The 17,713-nt window shown below is 36.6% G+C and overlaps 2 non-coding genes across 2 annotated transcripts; both read right to left on the bottom strand.

Moving 5' to 3' along the window:
* Nucleotides 1-11,099: 11,099 nt before the first annotated feature.
* On the bottom strand, nt 11,100-11,203 carry LOC138813124 (U6 spliceosomal RNA). Its single transcript, XR_011367733.1, has one exon. It is a non-coding gene; the product is annotated as a U6 spliceosomal RNA (small nuclear RNA).
* Nucleotides 11,204-15,568: 4,365 nt separating this feature from the next.
* On the bottom strand, nt 15,569-15,672 carry LOC138813125 (U6 spliceosomal RNA). The gene has a single exon (XR_011367734.1). It is a non-coding gene; the product is annotated as a U6 spliceosomal RNA (small nuclear RNA).
* Nucleotides 15,673-17,713: the final 2,041 nt, after the last annotated feature.

Raw genomic sequence — 17,713 nt, 5'->3', positions numbered from 1 at the left:
ATAACATCAAATAAAAAGGTCATTGAAGAAAATGTCCCATAGACAGATTTTCCCCATAATTTGTTTTATAACAAATGGATAAAATAAAATGTAATTACATCTGAAGATGTTAACACTTTCAAAGGTCACTTTTAGAATCCAGCAAAGAAAAGTATCAGAGAAGTAGAGAGCAAGAAAAACCTGTGCTATGGATGAAGATATTTAGTAGAACATTGTGATGAAACAATGTGCTCTCTTTTCCTAATCAACATAGTCCAGGTCACTTACCTTTTTACAGAACACTTGTAGTCAGAGAAGAAGAGTTACTAATTAGGTAGTAATTTATTACTTTTATTCATTAATCTTATTATGTGATTACTGAATGATGTAAGTGATCCTATGAGATTTTCTGACCTCATTTTCACGGTGTCTAATTCCTCCCCTTGACCATGATTCTTCTGCTAGTCTCATTTTTCCTTGTTTCTGAACTCAACTCCTGTGATCTTTCGGGTCATGAAAAAGAGCTGGAGAAATGTGAGTATGGCTTGGAGTCTGTGCTAACTTTCACTCCAGCTCAGAGGAACTATTGAAGGACCTCCACCTGAGCTTCAGAATCAGATATTAAATGACCTCTTTGGAAATGGAGAAATTCAGGCAGAATCTGTCATTCCTTGACTTTCTCTGAAGAGATTTTGTACTAGGGCACAATTCAGAGGATGAGCTTTCCCACCAACCACCACAACCTTGATAGAAGGATCAGATTTAGAACTGATAGTGGTCTCAGTTCCCAAAGGGCCAATGGGAATCCAGGAGACCACATGTTCCTCCTGATTAGGGACCTTCTGGTAAGAATAGAAACTGGACAAAGTCTAATGTGGAGATTAACTGAGACTGGGCCTAAGGGCCACACAAAAGAATTTCCCTTTCTTTGACTACAATTGTGTTGTTTAGTGAGACATGACACCTTCCTTCATATCAGAAAATGCACTAGGTGAATTATGTCACTGCCACTATGTGGGAGGTCAGTTCCTTGGAGGAGAAGGGGTTAAATGTTGTGAGTACCAGTTTTTTCTCTAGGCCGTTATCTCTCCCATGCCTTCCCCTGCCAGAAATATGTTGCTTCTTTCCTGCATTCAACTACTTGTGTACCATAGGGTATTCTTTTTCTAGTCTCTTACATTCGAAGTAGCATAGGCCCAGACTCTGCTCCTTCCAAGAGGTGACAACAAGATCATATTTGTACTGAAGGTCAATCATATTGAAAAAAATAACTGAAATTAATAGCACCCTTTCATACTTGCATCTTTAATAACAGACAACATCCTTGTTGCTCATTCTGTAAATTCAATTCTTTAGTGGCAAGCACCATTCTAGGAGGTCTTTCCTGGCCACTGAAAATTGAACTCACTAGAAGCTGAAAAGTTTCATTTTGTGGGGTGGTGGATAATGGTGGCTCACATCTATAATCCTAGCTAGTCATGAGGCTGAGATCTGAGAATTGTGGTTCTAAGCTAGCCTGGGAAGAAAGTCTATGAGATTTGTCTCTAGTTAATCAACAATAAAACAGAAGTTGTACTCTGTCCCAAAGTGGTAGAGGGCTGAGGGACAGTACTCAGGCCTTTAGTTCATTCCTCGTGACCAACAAAAGGAAGTTTCATTTTTCTACCATGGTTTCTTCTTCTAACACACTATGTGCTTTATCTGTAAGTCTTAGGGTTCCTGTGTCTCACTCAAGTAGATTTTTTCTTTCAAAAATAAGAAAGTCTACAAAGTCTACCTATTGTACATTCACTAAGTTTGTAATAAACATTTGTTAACTGTTGGTGTGCAGACATTAGACTCTTACTTTAAAGAAACTATGTTGGCCTTCATTCCACTTGAACAATTGTGTGGAAAATAGATATATCTTTGGATTCCTTTGGTTCTTTCTAGAATCTGTATTCTCCAGATTGTTTTTCCATTGATGCAGAAAAGTTCCAAATTGTGGCAACTATTATTTATTGTATTGCTAGTTTTAAGCATGGAAAAACCGATCAAAGATATTTCAAATTTAATTTTGTGAAAAATGTTCATTCATTATCTAAATTCAAAAAACATAAATTACTAAAGGAACTGTTTCTTTGGTAATAAAAAAAAAGAAGATCATTCGGGTCAGAAATAGTCTCTTCCATGTAGGAGTCTTGGAGGGTCTGCCTATATAGTGATCTGACTTTGAGAAGTAGTTTGCCATAATGGGTCTTTTCAACACTTCTTGTTTGGCACTAGAAGCCTGGTGAAACAAACACATTTGTGTATGATTCTCTTTCAGGAAGTCCATGGCTGACATTGATTGTGTTAGATAATAATTGTCCTCCTATCATTTCCTTCTAAGTAATTTTAGTTATATTTGTGATTTTGGGACTTGTATCAGGTTATATGTAACAATATCCTGTGGAGCAATTTAAAGAAGGAAACTTCAGTATCTCTGTTATAATGTAGTGGTATCATAAAAGTTCCTTATATTTTACAATATAAGAAAAGTAACAATGATTATCTTATCAACTCTAGCTAAATTATGTAACATTAGGCATTATGATAATAGTGTCTGAAAGTCCACAGATCACTTTATTTTCAAAAAAATCAAAGTAATCAAAATATTGATATTTTTGAAAAGTATATTATGAGGCACGGATATTTCCAAAGACAATGTTACCCACAAGACATTTTGTTTCTTATTTTGTCATGTAGCTAATTTAACTTTTCTTTTTATCCAAATTATAACTTACGATTTACTACTTGTGCTACAAAAAATGAAGCACAAATTTATTTTTTGTCTTTTTTACTCATTTGTATTTATCATTGTGCAAAGTGGTTTCAATTCAATGAGTTTGTTTATAAGTACAATGCATCTTGATTACTGTTCCATGAATCTACCCATCTTTCCCCAAACTACCCATCTTCCAAGTTACATGGTTCCATTTTTACATTGATATCATTAATATAATGATTATATTTGCCATTCCTTCCTCTTTTCATTAATCTAGCCCCTCTTTTCTTAAACTTCTTCTCCAGCCGAACATCATTTCCCTTTCTGCTACTTATTTGCTTGAACTCTTCATTGTTTGTTAGCTATTCAGAGAATCATCATCACTGAAATACTTTCATGAGCATACTGAGTATTGGATTTTTAATTTCATTTTGATTTCAACTTGTACACAGGAGTTGACATTCATTATGAGTACATGAGTACAATCTCACCTATTTCATAATTTTCCCCAGCACACTCACTCCCACCTTTTCCTCAAGTTTCTTCATTTGGTAGGATATGCATTAAATTAGAGCACTGCATTTCACTCCAATTTATTGCTTCATTTATCTATTTCTTCTCACCTTGACTCCATCCATACCTCTGAGTACTTGATTCGTAGTATTTATTTTGTTGGAATGTGAGTTAGCTATTCTAAGGAATTACATTCTTTGAATTATTCTCTGAACTATCCATATTTCAGTTCATACCTAGGTGTATAGTTGGATTCCACCACAAAGTGTGCATATTGTTATGATCTATATTATGTCTAACTTCCTATATAACAGAAAACATATGTCATTTGTTTCTCTGGGTTTGGCTTTCTTCCCTTACTTCATTTAGCATGATTTTCCCAAATTTATTTCCTTTCTTTGCAAATGATTCATTATAATTCTTTTGAATGGATAAATAAAATTCTGTTGTGCATGTACCTGTGTATGTATGTATGTATATATATGCATATATGACAATGTATATGCATACATGTATGTTTATATGCATATAGCTATCATATTTTCCTGATCTACATGTCCACTGAGAGGCATAGTCCATGTCTAAATGTGATTTCTTGTACTATTATGCTTTTGCTTTCAATGTTTTGGAAAATGACTAAATATCATTTGCCTAATCTTATGCATACAGTCTATTCTATAACAAAAATCATTCTATTAATATCCTAATCTGTTGGTTTACGTTTCTTTTCATGTTGGCTCCTATAAATCACAGGGGTTCATAATTGCATATGAATCTGTTTTTAAGAGCAACACTAAATATTTGCTTGTATATAGTTGACACTTGCTAATAATTTATTATAAAATTATATACATATGCATATACAATTTATATATATTTACACACATATATGCCTATATATGCATGCATATAGAATATATATGTGCATATATATATGTATATATACACACACACAAACATATATGTGCTACTACTAGGAATTAAATTCAGGGCCTAGTTTCTTTTGGTTTTCCTTTTTGCTCAAGGTTGACCTACTTCCATTTGAGCCACAGCTCCTTGTTTAGCTTTTTGTTTCTTAGTTGTAGATAAGAGTATCATGGTCCATTTTACCTTGTCTGTCGTGAATCTACTTTCCTCAGATTTCAGCCTTCTAAATAGTTAGGTTTAAAGGCATGCAGCATTAATACTAGCCCTATTATATTTGAATTAAAAATATATTTAAAGAATGATAACTTGTAGTATTTTCAAATAAATCTTTTCAGTTAAATAAAACATACTGCTTAATTTTTTTCTTATTCCAACTCACCTACCAAGAAAGGAAAGGAAAAATGTGAAACTGAAGAACCTCTGAATGTAACCATTCTCAAGCCTGCTAGCCACAGTTTCTTTGCTGGAAAATAGAAGAGGATGCTACCATATACAGGCAAAGTGGAAAAACATGCTCTTCACTGAAGATTCTGAAAGGCTGATGACAATGAGGACAAGCAACTTTATCCATGAAATGTCACGAAGGATACGCTGTGTTCGGTGACTCTAGTGGATAAGTTTAGCCAACGTTAGAGGATGGTCATAGCGATGAGAATAATCAAAGGTGTATATGGGATTACAGAGGTGTGTTTTCTTGAAGATGAATGCTCTTGATTTTGTTGCTAAGCTTGTCAACCCTCTTGAAGTCTCTTGTCTTGCTGCTGGCCCTTTTTAACTGTTTACTCATTTGCTTCAACTGGGCCTTCTTTTCACTTAAAAGGATTATTAACTCCATGTGGTCCTGGTAAGTTATGAAAATAGGAAGCTCCATTATTACTCCATCTTTCTTTTCTACTTTTTATTTGTTCCACTATGAGAATATGAACTCACGGCCTGGACACTGTGTTTTAGCTTTTTCTGTTAAGGCAGGTATTCTATAACTTGAGGTAAAGTTACATTTCCATGGTTTTGGAGAACTAAAGGGAGATTTTTGTCTGGACTGGATTTGAACTTCAATCTTCAGTTTGCAGACTTCTGAATAGTTAAGATTATAGGATTGAGCCGTTAGTGCCTGGCCCCCAACGCATTTATTTCTTAGCCACAAACATGGCATGCGTCTTATAGAGTTTTGTAATTGAGAAATTCTCATCATATATGAGAGTTAATGCAATTTCATAGGGAAACGTTGGAAAGTCAAGAAGTGCTCACTAAACAAATTCAAAATGTGGTTTGTTCTTACTTTCTTGATACAACAGCCCCACTGATTTCTCTCATGGATATCTTCTAATCTACTTCTAATTTACTTCTAATTCACAAGTGGATATAACTCAATTTCATTTAACTACATGAATTCTTGTTACATGTGTTACTGAACTACATTACATCTGAGGCCTAGTGACTACATGAAATCATCAATTTAATCATGAATGACCTCTGCTCTTTTGCAATAACTAGACTCCTTCAGGGTTCTGAGACACCAAGATACTTTAGGAGACACAAGCCCCTTCTCCTATCAGACTTGCCAATGCAGAAGAAGCAACTGTTCCTTTCAATCCTTATAAGAAAACTTGCCTGTAACATGAGATTCTCAGCAGTGAGAAGGGTGTTCAAACTACACCTGCCTGGACACTGCTTGCTCACCTTCTGAAACTTCTCAAACCTTTCTTCAATAATGCTGTCTGCTGTATGTAGAATTGTTGTTCGTCTACACCAGCCATCCAGACATCTCCTTATTCTCTTCATTGAATAGGATCCACGAATTGAGTCTGTCTACAATCTCCTCTTTGCTTATAATCACCTACAGAGAAAAATGCATTTGGCTGTTGAAGACAGCAAACAAAATGGTGCCCTTCCCTCCTATTAATTGAGTGTGAATTTCATTCATTTTAGTCAGCATCTTTGAGGACTTATATCTGTGTTTTTCCTCTCAGAAACCTAGGGTTCAACATCATCAGACATTCTCATACATTTGCTGAAGTAACAACTCTATGTGACCAACAACACTTTTACCCATTGCAAATCTATTACCATCAGGTCACAACAAACCTTATAAACAAGAAAGGCTGAATATATTAAGCACCCCATAAATTCTTCTGCTTTATATCTTTTCAATATTTATTTTCGAATGATGATAACCTAATTTAATTCTGATGATATTTTTCCTCTTAAAATTAATCAAATTCTTACATGATTAAAGCCAAATGTCCTGCTTATTTAATTTAAAAAACTATAATTCACATCGTGTAAAACCAAATGTATATAAAACAACGTATCAGGAAGATTCAAGCCATATATATATATATATATGATGGAAGATTCATACATAGTAAAATAAAAGAAACCTTAAACCAATGCCCATCATTCATTTGATCCTGCACCTCTAGTGGAAGAGGGTGATTTTACCTATAAATCATGGGAATGTCATCTCAATCCAGTCTATTCTACAGAGGCTAACCCCAAAATACCCAATGCTTCATTACTTACAAACAACTCTAGCAAGTAGACTTTATTCACATAGGATTCTCCTCCCTACAATGATAAATGGATTATGCTAATAAATTTGAAAGTAAATAGTTCAAAACAGCCTGGCTGAGAGTACAAAAGGATTTTGAGGTCTTAGAAATCTTGAAATACTTCCAGTTAAAAAGGGGCCACAGAAGGTCCATTGCTAAAGTTTTAACATGAAGTTCATAAATACGAAAGCAAAGGGATTTTCTTCTTACACACAAAAACCTCAACAAGAATTTTCGAGTGAAGCAAAATTACCAAATGTAGCACCATCTACCCAGCCAAATGTGTTGAAATGGTTTGAAAGTCTATCCCTAGAAACCCAAGTTTTGTTTCTATATCTCTGACATGTATTTATTTCAACTTTAAAACTTTAGTCTTTCATGGCTCAGAATTCCTAGTTAATCTCACAATGGCCCTACATACTGCTCTACATTAACTTTTGGAGAACTTTCCTAGAACACCAAACACATTCTTTGTGTATAAAATTTGAATAGAAAACTTAAATTGACTTTTAAAAATGAAACGAGTAAATGCTCATTCTGATATAAAATATAGGTCAACACTTCAATTTAGAGGACAATGAAGTTAATATTTAGTTGAAATTTATTTACTAATTATATATATATATATATATATATATATATATATATATATATAAGTTGATAAATACGTGACATCCGTGACATCTCCTTTTAAAAAACTAAAAAATGTATTGTTTCTGAAGTAGTCATCACATACAATTTCTCTTCAACTGGCATTATTTTGGGGCTAATTTTCTAAATTAAAGAGTGTAAGAAATGTTTTTAAAAATATAATTAGTGCAGATTTCTAAGCAAACGTTTCATCTGGCTATGGATACATAATTTTTTGGTTTGTCTATTTATCTTTGTGGTGGCTATCAAACTAAGAATTTTAGGAAAACTAGGCAAACTGTCACTAGCCATACCTAGGATTATTTTATGTTCTATTTATTTTAATTTTTGTGATGATCTTGGGTTTGCATGCATTGCCTGAACATTGTCCCTAAAATTTTTCTGCTCAAGGTTATGACTTTAAAACTTGGGCCACAGTTCTACATCCAACCTTTTGGTTGTTAATTAGAGATAAGACTCATAGACATTCTGTCATTAGGCCCAACTTCACACCAAGCTTCTCAGTGTCCATAATATCAAGGACTATAACCATGAGCCACTGTTAGCTACATTATGTGTTTTTTAAAGCATCTGTCAATAATAATAGAAAACTATCACCATTACTAAAGGCTTAAACCTGTAAATCTAGCAATTTCAGAGGCTGAGATTGATAAGATCATGTTTTAAAACTAGACTTGTCAGACAATTCAGAGTTTCTTTGTTTAACCTGCAGGACACAGGGTTTAAATCAGGCCTAGGCACTTTATATGAGTTGCTTTTCATTAAGGCTAGTGCTCTACCTCTTGAGCCACAGTGACACTTCCAGCTTTTCCTAAGTAGATATTAGAGGGAAGTGGTAAGGAGACCTCACAGTTTGGCTCTTAACTGTCATCAAAAAACTAAGCCTTCAAAGTAGCAAATCAGAGATTCTTACCTTCAACTAAGCAGCAATGAAAATACTGAAGGTGTGATTCAAGTGGTATAGTGTCAGCCTTGCTTGGAAAAAGTTAAGGAAATTCAAGCCTCAGTATTGGCACATATGTACACAAAAGCATGCACATACATACATATAAAGGATCCTATACTCAATTCCCTGGGATTAAAAAAATAAAATATTAAATTAAATTAGGACAAAAATAAGAAATTCAAATTGCTAAAAAAAAAAAAAAAAAAACCTACCATAGCCGGGTGGTGGTGGCTCACACATAAAATCCTAACTACTCAGGAGGCTGAAATCTGAGGATCACGATTCAAAGCTAGCCCAGGAAGGAAAAGTCCATGAGACTCTTATCTCCAAGGAACCACACAGAAAACTGGAATTGGCACTGTAGCTAAAGTCGTAGAGCATTAGCCTTGAGCTGAAGAGCTTAGGGATAGCACCGAGGCCCAGAAGTCAATCCCCACGACAAATAAAAACAAACAAACAAACAAAAAAACTGCCACAACTGAATTGTGACTTAGGTGCTAGATTTCTTTTTTTTGTTGTTGTTTTAAATTTAATTTTATTTTATTTGTGAATATACTGTACAGAGGAGTTACAATTACATGGGCAGGATAATGCGTACATTTCTTACCAAGCATTGCAGCCTCCTCCTGTGTTTACCCTTCACATCCCTTCCCAGCCTCCCCCCTCCCCCCCAATCCCAATCCTTTTCCTTCCCCCCTTCCCCCCCCCAGACCGACGTTGTAAAGCTCGTTTTGGACATGACAACTTGTACTTCTCATTGTTGCAACAGGTCCACCTGTATCCTTAAACAACTGATTTTTTCCCCATCGCTAGATCTCTTTCTTCCCATAAATGAGGTATGAGTTCAATCCCGAGTTGTTCATACCAAAGCAATCCAATAAAAGCATACTAAGAACTAACTAACAAAAAATATGTCATTCGTTGTAAAGAAAATTAAAACTTATGAAAATAATTGAAAGAGAGCTAAAAGGAGAACCATGGCTCAATAGTGAACAGCAACTTAAGCCACACCACCATTTCCAGTTTTTAGCTATTTATTGGCAAAATGAATATCACAGACATTGCTTCTTGGGATCCCTTTGAATCTGGATCCTCAGATTTCAGCCTCCTATGTAGCTGGGATTACAGGTGTAAGACACCAGCAGTCTGAGATATGCATTTATTTTGTCATGTTTTGTGGCAAATTATCACAAATTAATTTGTTTGGCCACTGAATACCAACTATTGTAGGATATAAGATTGGGCTGGTAACTTGGGTGTGGTTTGTCTATAGTAGCTGCTCAGTTTCTAGCAGGGGCCACTAGCCTATAGTCTCTCACAGAATGTGGGGATCTCTTACAAGCTTATGAGATGCTTAGTAGGGTTTAGGTTCTGTGGTGGTGAGACTGTGGTTTCTGCTTTCTGGTCTCCTATCATACAGCCACTGTTGTCAGCTCCTAGGCATCCCCATACTTTCTTGAGAAACATATTCTCCTTACTGTTTGATTCATTCTGTTTGCATCACTGACTTCTAGAAAGGCCTTAATTTGCACTCACACCTTGGAAATAACTCATACCAACTCTTGTGGGAACTAATTACATTTGTAGAATCTGTTTAATTTTGTTATCTACCAGAGCATATAGTGGGGTTAGATCATGCCCGACTGGAAGATAAAAGACTTCCCAAGGGTCTGAGTTGTTGTGTATCACCTGGCACACATTAAAAGCTATTTATTGGGGCTGGGAAGGTGGCTCAGAGGTGGAGCGCTTGCCTTGCATGCATGAGGCCCTGGGTTCGATTCCTCAGCACCAAATACGCAGAAAAAAAAAGCTGAAGTGGCATTGTGGCTCAATTGGTACAGTGCTAGCCTTGAGCTGAAGAGATGAGGGACAGCGCCCAGGCCAGAGTTCAGGCCCATGACCGGACCCCCCCCCCAAAAAAAAAAGCTATTTATTATCTGGGCACTGGTGGCTCATTCCTGTAATCCTAGCTATCTGGAGGATGAAATCTGAGGTTCCCAGTTCAAAGGCAGCCTGGGAATGAAAGGTTTAACTCCAATAAACCACTCAGAAAGCTGGAAGTGGTACTGTAGCTCAACTGGTATAGCACTCACTTTGAGCTGAAGAGCTGAAGGATTGCGCAGAAACCAGAGTTGAATCCTCAGAATTAAAAAAAGAAAAACATTGGAAAAAGCTATTTATTATTCTAAGTGTCCTCAATTTCAGACACTGGTAATGTTGAGTTATTGTTTGACATTAACCAATGAAGTGTGAAATTTAAGAAAATGAAAGATAGTTCCTTGGGTGGAGTGGAAAATATTTTGGCAGTTATAGGTAATGAAACACAGTTAGGAGTTAAATTGAGGATAGATTCAAGAGCAATGGCCGTGGCTTCAGAGATGGGACAGAGCTAAACATGTTAGACATATGTTAAAAAGAGGACATGGGGCTTGGAATGTGGTTTAGTGGTAGAGTGCTTTCCTAGCATGCATGTAGCCCTGGGTTCAATTACTTAGTACCACATAAACAGAAAAAGCCAGAAGTTGCCCTGTGGCTCAGGTCAAAGGGTGCAAGGCTTGTGCAAAAAAGAAGCTCAGTGACAGTGCCCAGGCCCTCAGTTCATGCTCCAGCACTGCCAAAAAATAAAAAGACAGAACATGTCAATAATGAATGAGGGAGGGATCCAGAAACCAAATTCCTCACTGAATATTTTCTTTATTTCAATATCATTCCAGAGAGAAAAATGAGGCATAAAGATGGTCCAGAAAGAACATATCTTATGAAGTAATACAAGATTCTTTAAAAAAAAAATATGGAACGCTTCACATATTTGCATGTCATCCTTGTGCAGGGACCATGCTAATCTCTGTATCATTCCAATTTTAGTATATGTGCTGCCAAAGTGAGCACTACAAAAAAATTTTTTTTACTGCAACTGGCCTGTAGAGACAATCCATTAGACATAATTGTGACTTGCAATAGCATAAGAGCTCATTGTAATAGCACAAATGCTTTCTGGATATTATGTATGGGTCCTGAGCCTTGATAAAAGCCTAGGTGCTATTCCTATGTTTTTCCTCAAGAATATTACTCTATTACTTAAACCACAGCTCCATTTCTGACTTTTCTGGTGATGAAATGGAGATAAGAGTGTCATGGACTTTTCCTGGCTCACCTGGCATAACATTGGGATAACATTGGGTTAATACCTGGGATAACATTAATAATGTCAAAAATCTCAGCATTCTGAAGAGCTAGAATTATAGTTATGAGCCTTTAGTACACAGAGAAATATTTCTTTTTCAGTGGAATGAATTAAGAATACAGATTCTTAAGGAAGATTCACCCTCAGTACTAAGTAAATCATCAAGAACAGTTCACGTGGATACACACACACACACACACACACACACACACACACACACACACACACACACAAGCACACAACCAGACACACAAACCCACATAAACATCTCAGGGATCTGTATCTCTTTCCCCTAAAGAGTAGTATGGTCTAATGGGCAAACTGTGGTGTCACAGTCATGTAATCCCAGATATTGAGAGGTAGAGGTATAGGAGCATGGGGTACTAAGGGTGACTTGGGTGAAGTTAGCACAAGATCCTATATGAAAAGCAAACTGAGAAAGAAAGAAAAAGAGTTGGGTGCATGTAGGCACAAGTGGCAAGTTATGTGCCTAGTAAGTTTAAGGCCCTCAGTTTAATCCTCAGTTCCATGAAAAAGACAAAAGGAATAAAATCTCAGTCCATTTTGTCATTGTTTAAAATCAATTAACCTGTATACTTCATGAGGAATATAAGGTCTATTTCAAGCCTAATAGTAGTAGCTGGAAAGTCTATATAGCATGGTAGCACATGGGACAAGGCCCCGTAGGTGCATCATATCACAGAGGATCTCAGCATTATGGCATGTGCTAGAATGACAGGGATTAAGGGGCATAGGTTGCTTTTAACAACTGATAACAGTGATAACGTTAGTCCCTTGAGAGTTGATGAGATAACATTTATCCATTTATGACTGAAACATCTTTTAAGGTTTCTACCTCCTGACACTGCTACATTGAATAGTTAAACTTCAGTATGAGCTTTGATGGTGACAGACCATTAACAGGCTTCTGACCGAGGCAGGTGAGACCATTGGAAGCCAAGGATGTTAATACAACTAGGCACCTTGGACAACTGCTTCGATCTCATTGATTCTGATATTTACTGTATTTGGGGCCATCTCACAGCCAAGATCCATCAAGTCCATGTCTGTTCCATGTGCCAGTGTCAGTTATGCTGAGTGTTACATAAACCTCTAGACAATAGGGAGAAATAGGATGGAGATAGACACAAAAATGTAAGTTTGGCATTCTTCTTGGCCCTTATATAACATTAAAAGATTCATGTAGGTAAGTCATGAGAAAGCTCTATGTCGTTATAAAATACATACAGCCATATAATAACTACTCTACCACCCTGAAAGATACCTTGTAGAACAGCCTGTTTACACATAATACAGACACTCCTATGAACACAAAAGATGGAAAAAACAAACAAGTTTCGGTTTACAAAAGTAATTGTCAACCTCAGAGTCAAAGCAGACACCCTGAAAACAGTAATGGAAAGAATAGGAGAAACACTAGGTCTCCTTGGCACAAGTCAAAATTTCCTTAATAGAGACCCAGAAACACAACAAATCAAAGTTACACAAATGGGATTTCATGAAAGTGCAGAGCTTGTGCATGGCAAAGGACATACCTAGCAAAATCCATAGAAAGCCCACCGATTAGGAGAAGATTAGCCATACAACAGACAAGGATCTCATATCTAAAATGTGCTTGGAACTCACAAAAATAAAACCTCCAACAAGAAATCCACAAAGAAACAACTGCGCAATAAATAAGTGGGCTAAAGTTTTAAAGAGAAACTTCTCTGAAGAGGAAAGGAGATGGCAAATAGACACATGAAGAAATGCTCAACATTTCTAGCCATAAAAGAAAAGCAAATCACCAAAATTACTCAAGCTGATTTAAAATTTGGCAAAGGAGCAGGGTATAAAAATAACCCTCAAAAATCAATGGCTTTTCTGTATGCCAACAATGAGAAAAGCGTGGTTGAAATCAGGAAAGCAACTCCATTCATAACAGCCCACCCAAAAAATACCTAGGAATTAATTTAACCAAAGAAGGGAAGGACCTCTATAATGTAAACTTTAAAAACATGAAAAGGGAAATCAAAACAGAACTTACAAAGTGGTAAAACCTCCCATGCTCCTGGATTAGAAAGATCAACATCTTGAAAATGGCAATATTTTCCAAGGGTTTCTACCAATTTAATGCAATACCTATCAATATTCCAACCCCTTTCTTCAAAGAATTAAAGAGGCTATCCAAAAATTCATATAGAACAATAAAAAACCCAGAATAGAAAAAAAATCCTTAACATAAAGAACAGTGATGAAGGAATATCAATACCAAATTTCAAACTCTACTACAAAGCCATCGTAATTAAAACAGCTTGGTACTGGCACAAGAACGGACATCAGGAACAATGGAATAGAATTGAAGAGGCAGAAATGAACCTACAGATATATAGCTACCTAATCTTCGATAATGGAGCTAAAAAATAGAATGGAAGAAAGCCTCTTAAGTAAATTGTGCTGGCAAAATTGGTTAATCACTTGTAGAAAACTAAAGCTAGATCCTTATATATCAATCTGCACCAGAATCAGCTCCAAATGGATCAAAGACTTCTGAGTCAAATCAGACACTCTGATGGAATAGGATGGAATAGGAGAAACCCTAGGTCTCCTTGGCACAGGCCGAATTTTTTTTAATGGAGACCCAGAAACACAACAAATCAAAGAAAGGTTGGACAAATGGGATTGCATGAAATTGCAGAGCTTCTACATGGCAAAGGACATAGTTAACAAGATCAATAGAAAGCCTATGGATTGGGAAAAGATCTTCACTAGCCATTAAACAGAAAAGAGTCTCATATCTAAAATATACCTGCGACTCAAAAAATTATATCTCCCAACAACAAATCCTCAAAGAAACCACTTCTCACTAAATAAGTGGGCTAAAGACTCAAAAAGAAACTTCTCTGAAGAGAAAAGAAGGATGGCCAATAGACACATGAAGAAATGCTCAACCTCCCTAGCCATAAAAGAAATGCAAATAAAAAGAGCAGAAGTACCATCTCACCACAGTTAGAATGGCTATAATCTAGAACTCTAATAACAACAGATTCTGGAGGCGATGTGGATAGAAGAAAACCTTACTGTATTGTTGTGGGAGTGTAAACGTGTTCAACCACTTTGGAAAGTTTATGGAGGTTCCTCAAAAGACTCCACATAGAGCTCCCCTATGACCCAGAACTAGCACTTTTGGGCATTTACCCAAATGTTCACAAACAAGATCATACTAATGCTACCAGCACGACTATGTTTATTGCAGCATTATTTACCATAACTAAGATATGGAACCCACACAGATACCCCTCAGTTGATGAATGGATCAAGAAAATGTGGTATATATACACAATTCCATGCCTCCATAGAATTTCTTTGTCCAATTTGTTAGGAAATGGAAAGACTTGGAACAAATTATATTAAGTGAAATAAGCCATACCCAAAGAAACATAGATCCCATGGTTTCCCTTATTTGCAATAACTAGTATATGTCTGAGAAAAACAGACATTTTTAGACAAGTTGATGTTAGGCGAAATGAACCCCAAGATAATTTTTTCTTTCTTGTGATTGTTTCCAACATATTTATAAATTGATTTCTTTGTTGCTTTCTTTGTACCTCCCCCATGGTATAACTCCTGTTTTCACTGCATTTGATTCTGGTACCCTGCATCTTGTATATACATTTTTCTAATTTGGAGAAGGTAAGGGAAAACATAAAATGCTTAAATAGGGATACGGGTTGACCCATTGTAAAAATGCAATGTACAAGACCCTACGTTGAAAACAAACATTAGAACTTCGGAGGTGGGGAGAATACTCGTGGAGGTGGGAGAGAAGGAATGGTAGGGGAAAAACAAAGGAGGAGGCAACAATGCTTGATAGGAAATATACTTGATAGGAAATTACCTTACTCATTTAATTGTAGCCCCTCTGCACAGTATTTTTTTATAATAAAAGACATACAAAAATTAATTCAATGTATGATTATGGGCCAGTACTAGGATTTGAATTTATGGGCCTTCCACTTACTTTCACACTTCAAACTGGGATCTCTATCTGTCTTTATTTATTTATTTTTTAAAATCAGGAATGCTTCACAAATATGCGAGTCATTCTTGCACAAGGGCCATGCTAATCTCTGTATTGTTCCAATTTTTGTATATGTGCTGCCAAAGTGAGCAATCTTTAATTTTTTGTTGATCTTTTTTTCAAGGATAAATCTAATAACACTGTCCCCTAATTTTGTATAAAATAAGTTTTGGACATATATTTAATATGTAATATATTTGTGTGATATACATGTATATACATACTATTTATCTGCAGGAGTTGGGCACACTGAAACAATTGAAGGCACTGATTTAATTTCACTGCTGTCATTCTATTTTAAGACTTTTTTAAAATCAAAACATTTATGACCATGATTTCATCGAATGTCCTGTCCAATATTGATTTGTGTGTATCAGGCAGGCTGTACCTCATCTCACACAAGAGTGCAAGAATAATAGGGTTTAACTCATTACAAGTGGCTCATCAGGACATAGGAAATATCCCTCAATTTGGTTGAGCTGATCTCCATTGTTTGTTGTATACTATGCCTCTGCTTTGGCTATGCAGTTTACCATTTCAAGATGATATTTTGTTCTTTTGGAGACAGATGAATGGAGAAATGTATGTGGCCTCCAAGACAATTACCTGTATAAGGTTAAAATTCATACTTTCAAATGGGATATTTGCCATCCCTGTAGAATACAAATGAGGACTCCCACGCACCAGCTATCTACTTTGCAGCCATTGTAATATTCATGGAAGCAATATTTTATAGGGACAAAATTAAGGTACCAAATATGTCCTTCAGCAACTACCCTACGGAAATCCTTATGCTCATGCCAAAGTCATTGAACTTCACATTGCCTTTGTCATCCAACACGATGTTATTGGGTTTAATGTTTCAGTTATTTTCAGTTTCATTAAAGTAGTGCACAGTCCTCACAATCTGTTTGAATAAACTCCTGACTTCATTCTTGAAAAGGCAGTATGATTTTCACATTTGTCTAAGGAGGTCTCTGGATGGCCAGTTCCACTACCAAATATTTGTGCTCATCCATTTCCCTCACCTGGTATGACCTGATCATGTTTGGGTGACGGAAAATCTTAATAATGTCCATCTCATTTAAAAATTTTTTGTGGGTCCTGGGGCTTGAACTCTAGGGCCTAGGCATTGTCACTGAACTCTTCAGGTTATGTCTACTGCTCTACCACTTGAGCCACAGCACCACTTCCAGCTCTTTCTGTTTATGTGGTGTTGAGGAATCGAACCCAGGGCCTCATTTATGTAAGGCAAACATATACCACTGAGCAACCTTCCCGGCCTGTCCATCTCATGTTTGATTTAACAATTGTTGAACTCTCATCTTCAGGATTATTTTCACTACAACCTTATTGACTACGCGGTGGTGCTAGGCCAACTTTCCATATCCATAGCTTCCATAGTCAATGATTTCCTCCTTCATGCTATATTGTTCAGGGAAAATCTCCTGCCATAGCTAATGATCACCTTCAAACTATCTTGTTCATTGAAAATCTCCTTCTCTGAAGAGCTTGAGGATAATACACTATGTTCTTCCATCTTTCTGCTAAGATGGCAAGGAGTAAATCTACCTAAACTTAGCTAAGAAAATAAAAACCCCAGAGCAATAACCTAAAGGAAACTGTCAATGTAGCACTCAGTCCTGCAGGTCACCAGGAACTCTCAGCAATGTAATGGACTGCAGAGACCACTCACAATATTTGCAATGGACCAATCACAGCTTGGAATGAACCCACTGGATCTTCTGGTCTTGAGCCTGGAGGACTGTTGCCAAGGTTTCCACAGGGATGTGAGGTGCACAGAATGATGCCACTGGTGCTGCCTTGGCAGTGTTGCAGGAACATAAAGTGTATCAGAAAGTGCATTCTGTCCTTGTTGGCTTCAAGATCCTACGGTTGCTCCCAAGGATTTTGTCCTTGAGTAGTATCCATGTCCTTATGTCTGCTCCTGCCAGAACAGTGGCCATGTGCAGGAGCATACATCAACCAGTGGCTTCCATTCACTATATGTGCAAGTCTTGGAACTTGCTCCAACAATCTAAAAACAAAGTGGAATCCTATGTATTCCTAGATGCAGGGGACACATAACGAAGAGTTCAATTGGAAACTTTCACTAAAGTGGATCCAGATTTCT

This window comes from Dipodomys merriami, unplaced genomic scaffold, assembly GCF_024711535.1.
Source record: "Dipodomys merriami isolate MVZ:Mamm:240054 unplaced genomic scaffold, mDipMer1.0.p SCAF_589, whole genome shotgun sequence".
NCBI classification, from domain to species: Eukaryota; Metazoa; Chordata; class Mammalia; order Rodentia; family Heteromyidae; genus Dipodomys; species Dipodomys merriami.
Note: the sequence above shows the minus strand (reverse complement) of the source record. Positions and strands in the feature narration are given on the sequence as shown.